General features: G+C 44.1%; 1 pseudogene across 1 annotated transcript; it reads right to left on the minus strand.

Annotated features, from left to right (window-relative positions):
• Nucleotides 1-5,595: 5,595 nt before the first annotated feature.
• Nucleotides 5,596-16,807, minus strand: LOC311593838 (sperm motility kinase Z-like; annotated as a pseudogene). The gene is made up of 3 exons (XR_014783608.1): nt 16,717-16,807; nt 8,977-10,226; nt 5,596-6,187 (listed from the first exon to the last, which is right to left on the minus strand). The product of XR_014783608.1 is annotated as a sperm motility kinase Z-like (transcript).
• Nucleotides 16,808-17,245: the final 438 nt, after the last annotated feature.

Here is a 17,245-nt window from a genome sequence, read left to right on the forward strand (position 1 = left end):
CTAACAAACTAACTAAACAATAAAATAAATAAATGTTATTCATTCAAGCTGGGTGTGGTGTCGCATGCCTGTGATCCCAGCACTCAGGGAGGCAGAGTCAGGCAGATGGCTACGAGTTCGAGGCTATCCTGGACTCCAGGACAACCAAGGCTATACAGAGAAGCCCTGTATCAAAAAAGAAAGAAAGAAAGATTATTCATTCACCTTCTGACTAGGGTTTCATAAATATATATAATGAAATTTCATTATAGACAGCAAATCAGTCACTCCTATGTAATTACTTTAAAACAAATCAGAGAAAACTACTGCTTTTTTAATTCAACATTTTCCCTCTTGGGGGTTGTTCTCTGTGAGCACTACATCACAGCTGTGTGCGCTGTGGGCCACATAGTCACATAACTGTGAAGATAACCAAAACATCATCAACAGTGAAAGTGTACTGAGCATGCACTGACCTGAAATTAACTTAAAAATCCAATGTGTAATGAGTCTGGGCTGTTCTTGCCTCACTCAGCAGTGTTGGTGGGCACCAGCACTGCAGCCGTGGTTCTGAACACAGGGCACATACACTGCATGCTGCCAGTTCACTTGGTGCCAATCAATGCTGCAGGCACACCTGGGCTCAGCTTGTGCCCACTGCACATCATCCGCTCACAGTTTTCTGCCTTTGTAGAAATGTAACAGCTTAATTGTGGAAACAAAGATTCTAGTGTGTGCGTGTGTGTGTGTGTGTGTGTGTGTGTGTGTGTGTGTGTGTGTGTGTGATTCCTCATCAGAGGTCTTTTGATTGTAATGTGTTAGAATGTCTACTTAAAAAACACACACACACACATTCAGTTTCTGACTAGAGTTTCATAAAAGACGAGTTAAATTAACTCTGACCTTGCATTAGGACAGAATTTCCAATAATTTATGAAATGGTCTTAAACATAAGTCTACCATTTTGTACTATATATTTATGCAAAGGTAGTGATCTCACCTTTGAGGGTTTTAAAAACAAAATATCCATCAACTCTGAAAATGTTGACTATGCCCCACTTCATGAAATATCAACTATTTAGCCAAGATTAAATTTTGCATGTAAAAATAAGCAAGTGTGCCCATCTTATCAACACAAAGTTTGCTTGTCTTCAATGAAAGGTAAAATGTATAGATAATTATTTAAAATAACTTCATATGATTTAACACCAGTAAATATTTGATTTGTATACCTATTTTTATTTATCTATGTATACCTTGGGTCATATAAAAATTTCTTGGGCAAAAGGGATTGTTGAATGGAAAAACTTTAAAAACAATCTTTTGGCTTCTAGCAACCTCCATTCTTCTATATTTTCCCTATTTTTTTGCAAGTTTCTTCCCTGACATCAAAATTCTGAAACCTAAACTGGGCATGGTGATGCATGCACTTAATCCCATCACTGGGGAGGCAGAGACAGGCGGATCTCTGTGAGGTCGAGGCCAGCCTGGTATAGAGAGTGAGTCTAGGACAGCCAGGGTGACACAGAGAAACCCTGTCTCAAAAACCCTCAAAAACCAATCAACCAAACAAAAAAGCTCCAATTGAAACCTAGTGGAATTCACTAGTCCTATCCTTCCTTCGTCCTCTGTCCACAACCTCACTGAATTATTCCAACTATTTTCAATCCTCTGATACTGGAAACTCAGAAGGTTATAACCTGTCCTGCCATCACTTTGAAGCTTCAGAAAAGGAAATGAATCTCATGTGTCAAATTTGAAGCAGCCCAAACTTGGCCTTTTCCCCCAAATCAATTCTTTCATCCTTTTCTCTGCATTCTACATACAACTATGTGGTGTCAACATGTAGGATCACGTGAAGGGCTGTCTTCAATGTACACATTCCACAGTCAACCTTCAGGAAACCTGGTTGCCACCTGCAAAACCAACTTCCAATCCATGCTGCTCTCCCAAGGTCATTGTCTCCGTTTTAATGCAAGCCACGATCCAGTCCTCACCTGGACCTTCCTACCTGTATGACCCTCTTGACTGACTTTCCATTTTCTGCTTTTAATCAGCAGCTGAGAAATCAAAGGCACACATCACCTTCCCACTCACAATCCTTCAGTGCCCGAGGCTTCTGCACCATGTGGTTTCATGTGGTTCATGTGGTTTCTAGGGCCTGGCTGACCCTACCCATCACTCGAAGAAAAACCTCATGGGTTTTTTTTTTTTTTTTGCCTTATATAAACTCTTATATTGTTTTACTACTGAATATCATAAGAAAAAGTATCAACCACATCATCTACTCAAAGATAAACACAATTAATAGTCTGGTATTTCTTTACTGCTTGTATTTTATATGAATACATGCAAATATGCATGCACAAACACGTGCACACATATAACATTCTAATTTTTAAGGTCAAACCCCATAGCTTTGTCTCCTGCTTGTGTTTGCTAGGTGTGACTATTTTTAAATTCACTGAAACATACTGTGAAGTAACTTGCTCCTGACATGTCTGCTATGATTGTTTTCTTTGTTGGAGTCTTTATGTTGTGGCATAATACTATTTATAACATTCACTTCTCCAAGAAAAAAAAACTGGGATTATCATGCATGTAGGCATGTAGGAAATAGTCTAGAAACACAAAGACTAGAATAAGACCCACAAGCATCCCTTTGGTACTCAGCGAGCTGGAGAGCTATGGTCACCAAATGATATTGACAACAGTCTTTTGTGTTGTTCCAGGTTAGAACTATGTCTACTGTAAGGTGTAGGGAGACATGCATCCTTCATGATTTTGAGAACAAGCAATATGTATTTAAAATTATCTTCAGGGCCAGGGAAATAACAAGGTGATAATATGCTTGCCTTGCAAGCATGACCTGATTTTGATCCCTAGTACCCATGTGAAAAAATAACTCAGTGTGTCGATACACTTGTAATTCCAGTGCTCCAGAGGGCTCTCTCTGTCCCACAGATAGCACACGTGGTAACTTCCAAGTGAGTGCCTGAATGCAAGGCCAGTGGGAAACCTTGTCTCCAAAATTAAAAAGAGGAAGAGATTGGATGGTGCTTTAACACTGACACCAAAGTGCTCTTTGACTTCTGCGTGCACACATTCATACACATGCTCTTGCTATCACAGAAAACAGGAATGCCAAGCAGACCTTTGAACACAAGTCTCACCACCAAATGCCCCAAATGGACATTTTATTTTGGGCTCTAATGTCCACCTGCTTAACCTCACTATCCTTCAGTTCTCATTTCAGGGATGGAATGCTTACCCTGGGCTGCTGTACCTTGCACATAGTGGTGGTTTGAGTAGGTATGGCCCCCATAGATTCCTGGATTTGAATGCTTGGCTCATAAGGAGTGGCACTACTAGGAGGTGTGGCATTATTGGAGGAAGTGTGTCACTATAGGGGCAGGCTTTGAGATATTATATGTTCAACCTATGCCCAGCGTGGTACCCAGTCTCCTTCTGTTGCCTGTGGATCAAGATGTAGAACTCTCAGCTCCCCCAGCATCATGTCTGCCTTCATGATGACAATGGACTAAATCTCTGAAACTATAAGCCAGCTCCAGTAAATGTTGTCCTTTATAAGAGATTCCATGGTCACGATGTCCCATTACGGCAATAAAATCCTAACTACGACAGACCTCAAAGCTTCTGTTTTATGGAAGGTCTCAGGAAGAGTTGACTCTGAGCCTCAGAGGAGCCAATGGACAAGGACTTTCCAGGAAGTCTGGGACTGTAAAGACTACAAAGTCCTTTGAAGAAGAACTGAGTACGTTGTTGTGCATTATAAGATACACAGGAGCCTATGGTAGGCAGGAAGGAGGATTTAGATCTTCAACGATCTCAGCCTCATGTTTTGAAGACTTGGTCCCTACTGCAATATTATGCAGAGCTTGTGCTTACAGGTGGTGATGAGGTCCCGGGAAACTCCCACCTAGTGACTGGATGAATCCATTTGCTGATTTGTGGCTTGAGAATTTTCAGGAAAGCAGCATTTGTACAAGAGCCATCCACTCTTGCCTTCCTGGCTGCTGCAAGGGTCACAGCTTTGCCCCAACAGTTATTCCCAGCATGCCACAGAAAGCAACCAAATATGGTCTCAAAGGGCTCAAATACATCACATCCTGTTCTAAGTGGACAAACTTGGGCATTGTGTCTCAGTGGTCAAGCTGACTAGCATGCCTTCTTCATTCACACTCCACCCCTCTGTGTGCAGAAGGAACTTCTCTAGGACACGGATCCCATGAAAACACCAGTCTATTCAGTTTCCCAATGGTTATGCATACATGGTCACCTGTGCAATGGGGAAGCATAGCTGAGATTCCCACACTGAAATTTGAGCTTCTGAAACAGTAAGCTGTGTTTTCCTGTGGCAGGCAGATTAGGAAGCCTGCTCTAATGGGCAGAAGAATAAAACCAAGGATTGTGGAGGAATGCCTTGAGAAGGGGTAGCAGTTGCCAATAAAGAGCTGTTTGGCCAATCAGCTGGACAGAAGAACAGGAAGTGGAAGGGAGGACTTCCGGGGGAGGAGAGGAAGACGATGAGGATGGTGGAGCCAGTGGTTGGAAAAAGAGACTGAGGTAATAGAAGCCCCCAGTCATCAGACTGGCAAGGCATGTGGGTTTTAAGGGTATTAGCATTAGAGTAGCTCAGATTCTGCTCAGCATAGTGCTTGAAGCTTAAAAATAAACCATAGTCTCTGTGTCTGTCCTTTGGGAACTAGCTGGTTAAAGAAAGCTACTGCCTTAATAATTTACTGTGTTAATTAATGTGGGAAGAATAAAAGGTACTCCTACAAAGGATTAGGGCACTGGAGGATGCAGTGTCACATTGGTTAGGTAGATTCCTATGACATGGCATTCTGAAAGTGCTCTTGTAAAGTATGCACCTGTTTCAGCGGGACCCATCCTGTCATATGGGACATCTACACTCCCTTTCGTTTGCCATATAGCCTTCTCTCACCAAAGGCATTTGAATCACTGATTAGAAACCCTTGGATACTCTGATTGGCTGAAAGACCCAGAGCCTCATAAGGCTGTCTTGGCAAACTAGATATTGAAAATATAACATAATATCACAAGAATCATGAACTCCTTGCATGATATAGGTAAGGAATCTAGCAACATGGTTATACAGTCAGTGCTATACCCCAGGTACGGTAACACACTCACCCCATGCTCAGGCCTCTTCTTAATGTTTTTAATTATTTTATTTTTTGAGATTGTAATATATTTTCCCTTTTCCTCCCCCTATAGCCAGCCATATACTCCTGCTCTTTCAAATATATTTCCTCTTTTTCTTGGTTGTTACGTATATATTGAGCTACAATTATGCTGTTGCCACTTCAGGCTCCCAACACAGCATTGTCCACAGGCCTTCACTAGGCTCCCCTGTGTATCTCTGCAAAGGGGGAACTATTTTCCCGTTGGTCACCATTGAAATAGCTACGTGTCCATCAATTCTGGAGGCCATAAGGGGTCTATATTTCCTCCCTGCTAACTGAGAAACCACTGCTTGGCTACCTGCCTGGCTGTGAGACAGTCAGTTCTACTTAGCTTGGGTGGTTAACTTGCTTCTAAGATTGGAGCGGACAGACAGTGAAGGGAGACAAAAAGGCAGAGTTTTACTTGCAACATGGAGCAACAATTCAAAAATATATAAACAGAACCTAGAAAGCAGAATCCCTAAGAGCCTCGTTGGCAGTGGAGTGCCAATAAAGAGAGACTGGAAAGGTACAGCTGTCAGCTCTAAGCAGCCCCCAAAGACAACGAAGAGCAGTCCTCTGTGGAGAGTAGCTGCCTTGAGGAGCAGGTCTCAGAGGGCAGAAGTGTAGTAAGTTTCCTCCACAGGAGCCGGTTCCTCTGTTGCAGTTGCATGTTGAGTCTTAGTGGGTGGAGCAGGAGTGTGCTCCCTGCCTGAGCTGGAGCATCAAACCTATGGTGGCCTGTTTCTGGAAGGTCTTGAATGTAACATTAGTTACATTCAAAGAGTGAAACATCTTCTTTCCTTCTGATGAGCAAGCATATATGTCTGACTCGGAAGGCTTCGGTCTTCCTCTGATGTCAGGTAGCCTGGACACTAGGCCAGCAGCCAGAAGCAGGAGGCAATTGAGAGGCAGACTGGGAAAATGAAGACTTATGTATGCTGCATAGCTGGGCTTCCGCATGCACTGAGGTGAAGAGAGGCCAATCAAGAGAAAGCCTGTCAAACCCAGAAAAGAGAAAGTCAAAGGCTGCTAAAACAGGAGCGCTGGGGTGGTTTCAATGAAAGCCACAGCTCTGGCCCCTCTGGCCCTTTTATGTGGAAGAGGAAGCTGGGAAGGAGGGGCAGGGGACTGTGTACACAGACTGCAGCTGAGGATTCGCCTGCATCCTGGTCAGGCAGCCAGGAGGATTGTTCCTTTTGTTGTAGGTGCCGTTGTTTATCTCCAGCTGCTGTTGGCCTCCTGGCCCTCATCTCATCAGCTGGAATTCTCTGAGAAACCCCAGAGATGACAGGGAAACTCCCATGCAGAGCCCTCCACTATTTGACACCCGCTTCCTAGCACCAGGAACAGTCTAGGCCAGGAAAGAGAAGCTCCTAACAGGCAGCATTTCCCACACTCTTCCTTCTGCAGCTCTGTGTGTCCACATAAGGCTGACAGCACACTGACTATAGGACGATGGATCTCAAGGTCCCATGGCTGGCCACTTTAAACGGAGAGAGGCACAAGGCTGGGACTCTTAGTGACTGTGACCGCCCTGCTCTTTGCTGCTCCCCAAACTGGTTCCTCTGCAACTTGGTTCTTTGTGACCTCCTCGGCCCATCTCTCATTGCTCCCACCACTACCTCCATCTCCACCATGCTCAGGACCTCGCTCCTCACATCTACCTTCCTCCATCCTAACACTGTAGTAAGCGTCATTCTGCTCTCTAACGCTAATTCAACTTTTTAGGTTCTCAAAAAGTAAGATGGCTTGGTTCAGTCTGGGCAAAGGTCTATGATCATCCTGCCTCTGGTTTTTGATGAGAGCTTTTCAGTATCCAGGAAGAAAAGATTTTAAAAATATACCAGATAAAAGAACAGATAGATTAGGACTGTCTCGAATTAGGCGTTGAGAACACCTACCACAGATGGCATGGGTAGCACAATTGAGAGAAAAATCAAAATGTAACACAGGATCAGATCAGGAAGCACACAAACATGAAGGCAAAAGTCATGTGCGGACAACTTTTGAGGCAGCCACATTGGGATCTGACTCAGCTTTCCCTTGAATGAGCTTCTCTGGTAGAAACTCTGGCATCCTGTTCTCACTACAGGCATTTTTTTTTATTGTGTATATAAATCACACAGTAGGCTTACCTGCTGGAATAGAAATAGGCCTTCTTTCTGCTCTCAGAGACAATCATTTTATTCTTGGGCTGTTTTTCTCCTATTCCTCCCTTTTCTGGGAGTTGAGGGACCAGTCCAACCTTAAACACAGAGTCCCTTAAGACACTCTGAAACAAATATGCTTGGGTCTCAAGTTTAGGAGCACTGCATGTCAGAGGTGGTCTGGTTAGATGATTGTTTGCATGACAAGCTAGGATCATCTGGGAAGAGGGAAAACTCTATTGAGAAGATGCCTATACCAGATAGCCTGGGGGTCATTTTGTTGATTGGAGGGCAGTGCCACAGTGTGTGGTGTCACCACTGGACAAGGTTGTCCTGGGGGGTATAAGGCAGGAAGCAGAACATAACCGTGGGATTCAACCAGGTGAAATATATTCTCTTCCATGGTCTCTGCTTCAATTCCTGCCCCTGGGCTACTTCCCCATTTGAGCTCCTGCCTTGGATTCCCTCAGTGATGGACTGTGATTGGGACATGTAAGCCAAATAAACTCCCTTCCCCACCCCACCCTACCCCACCCCCATTGCTCTTGGCCAATGTTTTATTAGAGCAATAGGAAGGAAATTAAGACACTTGTTCCAGACTTGTGGGGTATTGCTGTGACAGACCTAACCATGGGGCTTGGGGAGAGTTGTGGAAATGTTTGGAAGCCTATACTGAGAAGCCACTTGCTCTCACAGCTTCACAGGCTGGATTTTGGGGCATGGCAGAGAAGAATGCTGGGAGCAATGCATAGCATGGAGGCTTGGACTGTGAAGGTGAGAAGCAGGCCAGGCCTCTCAGAGCTATGTATTCTATATTTTGAATTAAGAGTCCACGGTTTCAGCCAGCAGAGCTGAAGAATCAGCTTTGATGAACAGGAGGGTAGAACATTAAAGTGAAACCTTGCTTGCCTGGGACAGCTGAGGCAATTTAGCATTGGTTGAGACATCAGCTGTGATTAAGATGCCACAGGCATCACAGAGACAGAATCTTCTAGAAATCATTTCCTCGGAGCCGTCACAGAAAAGCTGTGCTCTAGTGGTAGCAAAGCCTTCATATCATGGTGGCAGCCAAACTTGATCCTGTGTAAGAATTTGTCAGGTGGTATTGGGTTCGGCTCAAGGGTTGAAAGCTCAAGGGACAAAGGGGATGTGGAGAGCAGCCTAGGCTTAGCACTGTGAGAGGCCAGGAGAGGCCATTGCTGAAGGTGTAGCCTCCTTGCAGTGCAGACTCTAGCATATTGGGGGTGCCAGGAGTGTGAAATGACAAGGAAAAATCAGTGATGGGGTGGCAAGAGTCCAGCTGGTCTGACAAGATGTGTGTACTCTAGACATCAGAGAAGGACAGAGGAGGAGTGGCCCAAAGACTTGTGGAGTCCAGAAAATTCTGAGGCCTGTGCCACAAGTTGTACACTGCTGGACTTTGGTTTTGATTTGATTTGACTGTGATCGTGTCCTGGTTCCTAAATCTTGGAATGAGAAAGCATTGTACTTGTTCTTGATTATTTGCGAGCCACATCCTGCAGTATCTAGATACAGTTCCCCAAACTCATTGCACTCCAAGAACCTGATTATGAGTTGTCTATACACCAGGACAGGAGGAAAAGCACAGCTACAAGAAAATTTTTTTAAAAACTTACCTGAACCATGCCTTGTTGTTCTTGTCATCGCATGGTGTCCCCTTAATTTTGGGGGTGCGCCTTCCTCGGACATTATTTGTTCGGTGACACGCAGCAGCAGCACAGCCTCCGGAAGCATGTTCCAATTCTCCTTTTCCATCCTGCCCAGCCCCTGGGCTGCAGGGCGCTTGATGTTGAAGTCCCACTTTGTTCTGGAACACTTGAGGCCTTTTCTGACTGGGAGCTAGTGGAAAAGCTGCTGTCTTCTATGTCTATCCGAGTGTTTTTGGTAAGTAAATACATGGGGCAGTCATACATCGTTTCTGACCGCTGCCCAGAGTGGGTATCTTCTCTGGCAGAATAGGGACATCTGTCTCCGCCCTTTGCCTTCGATGGTGGTTTTCAGTGGATGAGGCTAATATCTGAAGGGAAGGTTCACTGGCCCTTCTCCTGGGGGGCAGAGGGAAAGTGGCAGGGTCTTCAAGGGAAGGGAAAGGCGCCACACATGGGTTCACTGGCTTTGTTTGAAGCTTACTGCCATCCTCCTGGCGTGCCTGGCATCTCAGTAGGTTGTATGCCGCCATGGTTTCATTGAACTTTCTGTGTTTTAAGGATTCTCTTATTTCCTGAATATCAAACCCTATATTTCCCATGGCTGCCATGATCCTAGGGTCTGGATAGCTGATGTCCATGTTGTAATGCATTGTAAGAGTTTTTTCCCCTTTCTGAAGCCATAGGTAGCCCATAAGGTCGTGTACAGTTCTTCTCTGCCTTGCATTTACTGTCAATAACAGGCTAATCATGCTTCTTAAGTCTTTAAAAAGCTGATAGGAGATGGCATACCTCCCTTTCAGAACTTGTTCCCTAAGTTCTGACAAGGTGGAGCCTGCAAACGGGACCAACCCTGTCACCATATAATACAGGAGAACCCCTAAGGTCCAGGTGTCTAATTTGGGACCATCATAAGTGAGGCCCAGGAAGACTTCTGGAGGAATGAACTGTAAGGCACCACACAGCCTTTCCAACTTTTGCCCAGGCCTGAATCTGGCACCGAGGCCAAAGTCAATCATTTTTTTTTACCTTTCCTTGCTCATCCACTATGACATTGTCAGGCTTTAGGTCTCTATGGACAATGCCTTCCTTGTGGCAGTAGCCTAAGGCACTGAGCAGCTAAATAAATATGCTTCTAGCTTCATCTTCCTTCAGGCATCCAGCATTCACCACAAAAATAAAAGCAAAAGCACCAAACAAACAAAACAAGCCTAGTGTCACTAGTTTTTATCTCAACACATAGGTAACATATGCAGATCCCAGAGACTCCTTGGTAACAAGCCTAGCCTATGTGGCAGGAGACAGGCCAGTGAATGCTTCAGAAATTAAGGTTATCAGCATACCTTTAGTACGACACTGAGGGTTGAGCTCTGCCCTTCACCAGGAGCTGTACACAAGCTTGTAGATGAATTCACACACATACACAAGCAGATATATACACACACTCCTACACCTACACACAGCCTCACGCACAGGTAAAACCTCCACTCCCACCTCTCTACACCAGCAGAAACCCAGTGCAGGCCACACCACTTCATCTGCTGCATGAACTCTCTCACAAGCCTCCTCATGACATCACAGTAGGACATGCACAAATCATGGCTCTGCAAAACTCACATGACCTGAAAGGACTTAGAAGCTCCTGGCTCAGGTGGGCTCCGCAGAGTAACATTTAGGCTTTTAGAAATTAAAGCTGGACACCATGTTCCTGGAGTACCATCCTCATATACTGCTGGGTATCAGAACTACTCAATACCCCCCCCCACCCCCTGCCATTAAAGGGCCACGTGCAGATTTCTAGCTGTGTAGAGGATCCAATAACTGGGTGGTGTCCTAGTGACATTTCTGTTGCTGAGATAAAATACCCTGACAAAAAGCAAGTGTGGAGAGAAGAGAGTGTATTTCAACTTACAATTTCAAATTATAGTGCGCCATTGTGGGGAAATCAAGGCAGGAACTTCAAACAATTAGTCCCATTTCATCCATGGTCAAGAGTAAAGAGAATTATACTTGCTTTTATTGTTTTTGCTAGACTCAATTTGTTCACTCTTCCAAAGTACTGATAGCTTCCTCTCTCTCTCTCTCTCTCTCTCTCTCTCTCTCTCTCTCTCTCTCTCTCTCTCTCTCTCTGTGTGTGTGTGTGTGTGTGTATGTGTGTGTTGGCATGTGTGGGACTGTCTATCAGGTCTTTAGTGTAGCAGTCAATTCAGGAGGAGCAGAAAGACTTGATATCTCATAGTAGCAGAAAAACATGGTGTACCACTTGGGCTGACGTTTCGCCGTATATGTGGTGGATGCTATTGTGGAGTTTTGCTCTGCTTGTTTTCTTCAAGGACACTACATCCCTTATATAAGTTGTATGAAATTTCTAAGGAACCTTCCAGACACTTACTAGACAGTATCTTTGGCACTTAGAGTAATAGTGATTGATCTATTTAAATCGTTGCTGCTAGAGCAAATTAATGATTCTTCCACCACCCCAGAAAGTACTTAGAGATGTTAATAGTAAAGCTCCGTTAAGATGTTTCTGTTAATGCCCTTGATATACAAAATCTTGGGGAACAATCTGAAGTTCGGAAGGCACACTCTTAATAGTTGAGCCAGGGATTTTTTTTTTTTTGAGGTAAATGAACAATAGCAGCCGGATAAGCCAGGTGTGGCGGCACATGCCCGTGAGTTCAAGGCCAGCCTGGTCTACAAAGCAAGTCCAGTTATAGCCAACACTGCACAGAGAAACTTTGTCTCTAGAAACCAGAAAAGAAAAGAAAAAAAAAAAAGCAGCCTGATTGATATTGGCTGATGTAATTCTCTTTCCAAAGCTTGGCTGGTGATCAAGGTAATGATTAATTTCTTGTACCCATTTTTTGCCCTCAGTTTCCTGATGTGACTTAATTTTAAAAATGTCAATTAATAGATTTAAAGTAGAATTGACTGTTGTTTTATATAAAACTTTAGATTTTTATGCACCAACCAAGGAGACTAAGGAGAAGGCATGCAGAGTCCCTTGACCCCCTGTTCAGATATAGCTGAAGGACAGCTCGTTCTCCATGTGTGGGGCGGGGAGGCAAGAGAGCAGAGACTACCTCTGACATAAACTCTGGGGCCTCCTATTTGAACACTGCCCCTAGGTGGGGCGGCCCTGTGGGCATACAGAGGAAGGGGATGCAGGCTACCCTGATGAGACCTGATGGACTGTGATGGGAAGGTGGGGAAGGAGGCTCCCCTCCCCATCAGAGGTGCAGGGGAGGGGAATAGGGCAGAAGAGGGAGAGAGGATGGGATCGGAAAGATAACAGGGAGGAGATAACAACTGGGATTAATGTAAATAAATTATAATTTTAAAAACCTTTAGATTTGTGGGTTTTTATGATTTTTATAGTATTACTTCTTTATTACATTTTTTATTAATTTATTCATATTACATCTCGATTGTTAGCCCTTCCCCTGTTTCCTCCCATTCTTCCCTCCCTCCCATTTCCCCCCTTCTCCCCTCCCCCTATGTCTGTGATGGGGGAGACCTCCTTCCCCTATATATGCTCTTAGAATATCGAGTCTCTTCTTGGTTACTTGCTATCCTTCCTCTGAGTGCTGCCAGGCCTCCCCATCCAGGGGACGTGGTCAGAAAAGGGGCACCAGAGTTCGGGTGAGAGTAAGATCTCACTCTCCACTCAACGGTGGAGAATATCATGTTCGTCGGCTAGGTCTTGGTAGGGGTTCGAAGTTTATTGCCTATTTCTCCTTGGCTGGTGCCTTAGTTTGAGAAGGACCCCCAGACCCAGATCTGCCTGTCATAAAGTTCTTCTTGTAGGTTTCCAGGACCCTGTGGGTCCTACTATTTCCCCATTCTTCCATGCTACTCTCACCTAAAGTCTCAATAGGATATCCTCTCCTCTGACCCACTTTCTTGGTAAGTAAAGTTTTTCATGGTACGGATCCCTTGGGCTAGTGTTTTGATATAAGTGAGTATATACCGTTTGTCTCTTTTTGCTTCTGGGTGAACTCACTCATTATGATAATTTCTAGATCAATCCATTTGTCCACAAATTTCGGGAATTCCTTGTTTTTAATAGCTGAGTAGTATTCCATAGTGTATATGTACCACAGTTTCTTAGTCCATTCTTCTACTGAGGGACACTTAGGCTGTTTCCATGTTCTGGATATTATGTATAAAGCAGCTATGAACATGGTTGAGCATATGTCCCTGTTGTGTGGTAGAACATTTTCTGGGTATATTCCAAGGAGTGGAATAGCTGGGTCTTGAGGAAGCCCTATTCCCATTTTTCTGAGAAAGCGCCAGATAGCTTTCCAAAGTGGCTGTATTAGTTTGCATTCCCACCAGCAATGAAGGAGTGTTCCTCTCTCTCCACATCCTCACCAACATGTGGTGTCATTTGAGTTTTTGATCTTAGCCATTCTGATGGGTGTAAGATGGAATCTCAGTGTCGTTTTGATTTGCATTTCTCTGATGACTAACGAAGACAAGCATTTCTTTAAGTGTTTCTCGGCCATTTGATATTCCTCTGTTGAGAATTCTCTGTTTAGTTCCAAGCCCCATTTCACAATTGGGTTGTTTGGTTTTGTGGTGTTTAATTTCTTGAGTTCTTTATATATTTGGATATTAAACCTTTGTCAGACGAAGGGTTGGTGAAGATCTTTTCCCAGTCTGTAGGCTGTCGTATAGCATTACTTCTAAAGATAACTAATAAAATAATTCTGTGTAACCACAAATTACACCCTGCCAGTAAGAGGACCTACCTGAGAAAATTACCTTGCTTGCTTACACTTTGTTAATCTATAACAGGTTGCTTAGTTATGATTGTATGTGGGTTCTTGAGCATAATTTGCTTTTCATTCATAATACCTAAAACATGTGATCATGTGAGGGAACACATGATTGGGGAACACACTTTTCCCTATATATACACATAATAATCATTTACTTGAAAAATAGAATAAAGCCGGGTGTGGTGGCACACGCCTTTAATCCCAGCACTCGGGAGGCAGAGGCAAGCAGATGGCTGTGAGTTCGAGGCCAACCTGGTCTACAAAGTGAGTCCAGGACAGCCAAGGCTACACAGAGAAACCTTGTCTCAAAAAAACCAAAACCAAAACAAAACAAAAAAAGAAGAATAGAATAAAACCACATTGTGATTTTTTTGTACAGTTTGAAATTTTTTCTGGGATACATAAGCAATGGGAGAAAAAATAAACTTGTTGGCTTGGCTCCATCTACTCAAATGTGTATATGTGCATATGTGTATATATGTATATATGTAAAATTGGTTGGAGCTTTGCTTCATCTACCAAATGTATGTATGTATGTATGTGTGTGTGTATGTGAAGTTGTTGGAGCTTGTTAAAGCTTGCTTCATCTACCAAGTATGTGTGCGTGTGTGTGTGATTCTCCCCCACCCCCCTCATTTTACCTGCCATAGGGAGTACTTTGTTGGCCCCAGTGAACCAAACTTTATTCCCTCAAAGTTGGCTGAGTGATCTGTCGCCAAGTCTACACCCTGCCTCAGTTTACCCTGACCCGTTGACGCTGGCCTTTGATGGGGATGATCATCATGGCCTATAACTTTGCACTGTAGTCTGGGAAGCCTTAAGAGTGGAGGGTGAGTCTAAGAATGCCTGATGCTCTATGGAGTACTTTATGAGAGAAGAAAGAGGATTCTTAAATGGGCCAGTACCTAGAAGTTTATGTGGGGTGGGGTGTGGGTGCTGTCTGTCCTACAAGGTCTGATACCTACTCAAGTTTGAGGCAACGCAGGTGGCTGGTGAGCTGTCGCTAATGCTAGCACTGTATGAGGGACACTGCTACGTCACACACACACACTGCTTTATTTCAGGTCCTGTTGGACTTGCCCCTGCTCTACATACACTAGATGTCAGATCTTCTAGCTAACCCATCTCTCAACTGCTGCTCTACATATAAGAATCCTCCCATCACTGATCAGAATCCTCCCATCACTGTAGCCAACTCACATACATTATCAGACCCTGTCCGGCACACTTTCCCTGGACCCTCATTCTGTGTTTGAGAACTTACTCTCCGCCTTCTCACCCCTGCTGCTGAGGCCCACATAAATTGATGACCACAAGTGTAGGGGAGCAGCGGCGGCTGGGTAGTACCCAGCAGGCCCTGGTAGCTATCAAAGTGTACGGAATAGTGGCAGGGACTGCAGAGTACGGCAGGGCCTGATACCTAGCAGTGTATGCAGGACACCAGTGAAGTTTCCCATAAAGAGGTGGCCAAGCTGGGAAGAACACAGACCACAGAAGCTTCCCATGAGAGCTGGATAGGATAGCCCCCTTCAGCTTCTGCCTGTGAGCTCCTTTAGCATTCTTCGTGTGCTCTGCTTGACAAACAAGACCTATGACACAGAAGTAACTTTGGGCCCCTGATGACGTTCACCTATTGTTGAGAACCTATTACTTTTTAATGTTGCTGAGCCACCCATCAGATTTTTCACCCAAGCAAGATAAAAACACAAAATGGGATTTCTTTTTCAAATTGGAATTTGTTTGGTCCTTTCACTTGGTACAGAGGGTCCCCATGAATTATTTAATTCTTCTATATAAATACAAGCTCATCTTCACCCCTGCTATTTGGTCATTTTATCAATATGGGCTCATACAGTATCTAATAGAATTTTATATTTTTGGTTTATTACCTTCCTCAAAGCTCAAGTTTTGGCTATTTGGAAAGTCTGACAAAGACATGTCCCCCCCTTCCCCCAGCACATTATGGCTGCGACACAAAGTACTCTAGGCTCATCCTGTATATTTCTTTCCACCAAAGTGACTATTTCTTCAAGAAACCCTCTCCCTTTTGTGAGAGAATATCTGAAACTAAGAACTCTATTGCTATTTTGTTTAGGCTCTTGCAGGCTGGCCAAAAAAAAAATGCACGTGAGTATAATATACCTATTTATAAGTATGTCTTTTTATGACCAACTCTATTGGTATAGAAAGGAACTCATGCTGTCTTTAGTTCTTATGCATCACCACGTGGATCATTTTAATGTATCCCCTTTAATTTGTACCCCCCACCCCAACAGTGAAAGGCATTCATGGTTTAGTGGTTAGCATAGCTGCCTTAGCTCTATCAGCGAGAAAACTGACTCCCACCATCTGCCCTCCGTTAATTTCTATTTAGGCTGTTGTAGAACACAGGTTTTTCTAGCAAAACAGCCACTGTCTTCATCACATGAGCTGCATTTAGTCTCAGTGGTCCGTCTGAACTGGACTTGAGATTTGATGTTCCCTCGTGGGAGGACGGAGTGTAGTGAGTGTGGGTTGGGTTCTCAGAATGTGCAACAGCCTGGGGGAGGCCTGTTGAAAAGGGGCTCTGGCTGTGCAGTAGGTAAAACCCTCATCAGTTCTGGCTTTTCAGTGTGGCTGCTTTAGGGCCATGCTTTGTAAGTCAACACAGTAAGTTCCTCAGTGTGAACTATGGCGGAATCTTCCTTTGGTTGGTCATTGCGGCCATATAGCAGTTGCTGTTTGTGGCTCCCTGGGGAAAGAATTCTCACAGGACAGGCATAGCAGCTTAACAACTTATTAATATTTTCCTCTTGAGGATACATTTCTTGACTAGAGAATATAGCTATTATATGCACTTCCTTTGTCTTACTGAGTCACTCCTGAAGTTATGTGGACTATAAACACACATTCTCTTTAATAATACATTTTCTTAATGTAATTTTACCACATTCTGCATACTTTCCTGGGATTCTCTGATCATCCACATTCATTGATTCGTTCATTCCTTTGTATTCTTTCTCTGCCACCAGCCCCATCCCCGTGTGTGTGTGTGTGTGTGTGTGTGTGTGTGTGTGTGTGTACACCAGTAGTTAAAAAGTTGAGCACTTTAGCCAGGCTAGTATTGCAATTTGGGACAAAGTTAATGCATGTCGCAGTCCTCAAAACTTACCCTACTTCTGGAAGTTTCATGTGAGGCATTGTGGAGGCCACAGGCATAAGCTGTATAATGGGGTTGAGCTGTTCCCTTACATGAACAAAGAATTGGACACGGGGAAAGGCAGAAGACTAAGGCATGGAGACTTTATTCCTTTAGGATGGGAGATACCTAAGGCTAGAAGTACTCTAGAGAGACTCTGGCTTGGACACTTCACAGGGCCCCGGTATCCTCCTCTTTCCCTGTAGTTTCAGCTCCCAAGCTTCCTGTTGTTTCTCTTCACAATGTCTTCTGGGAATAAGTAGCATCACCTCAGGAA

This window comes from Acomys minous (genome assembly GCF_964271855.1).
Source record: "Acomys minous genome assembly, chromosome: 3".
Classification (NCBI taxonomy): domain Eukaryota; kingdom Metazoa; phylum Chordata; class Mammalia; order Rodentia; family Muridae; genus Acomys; species Acomys minous.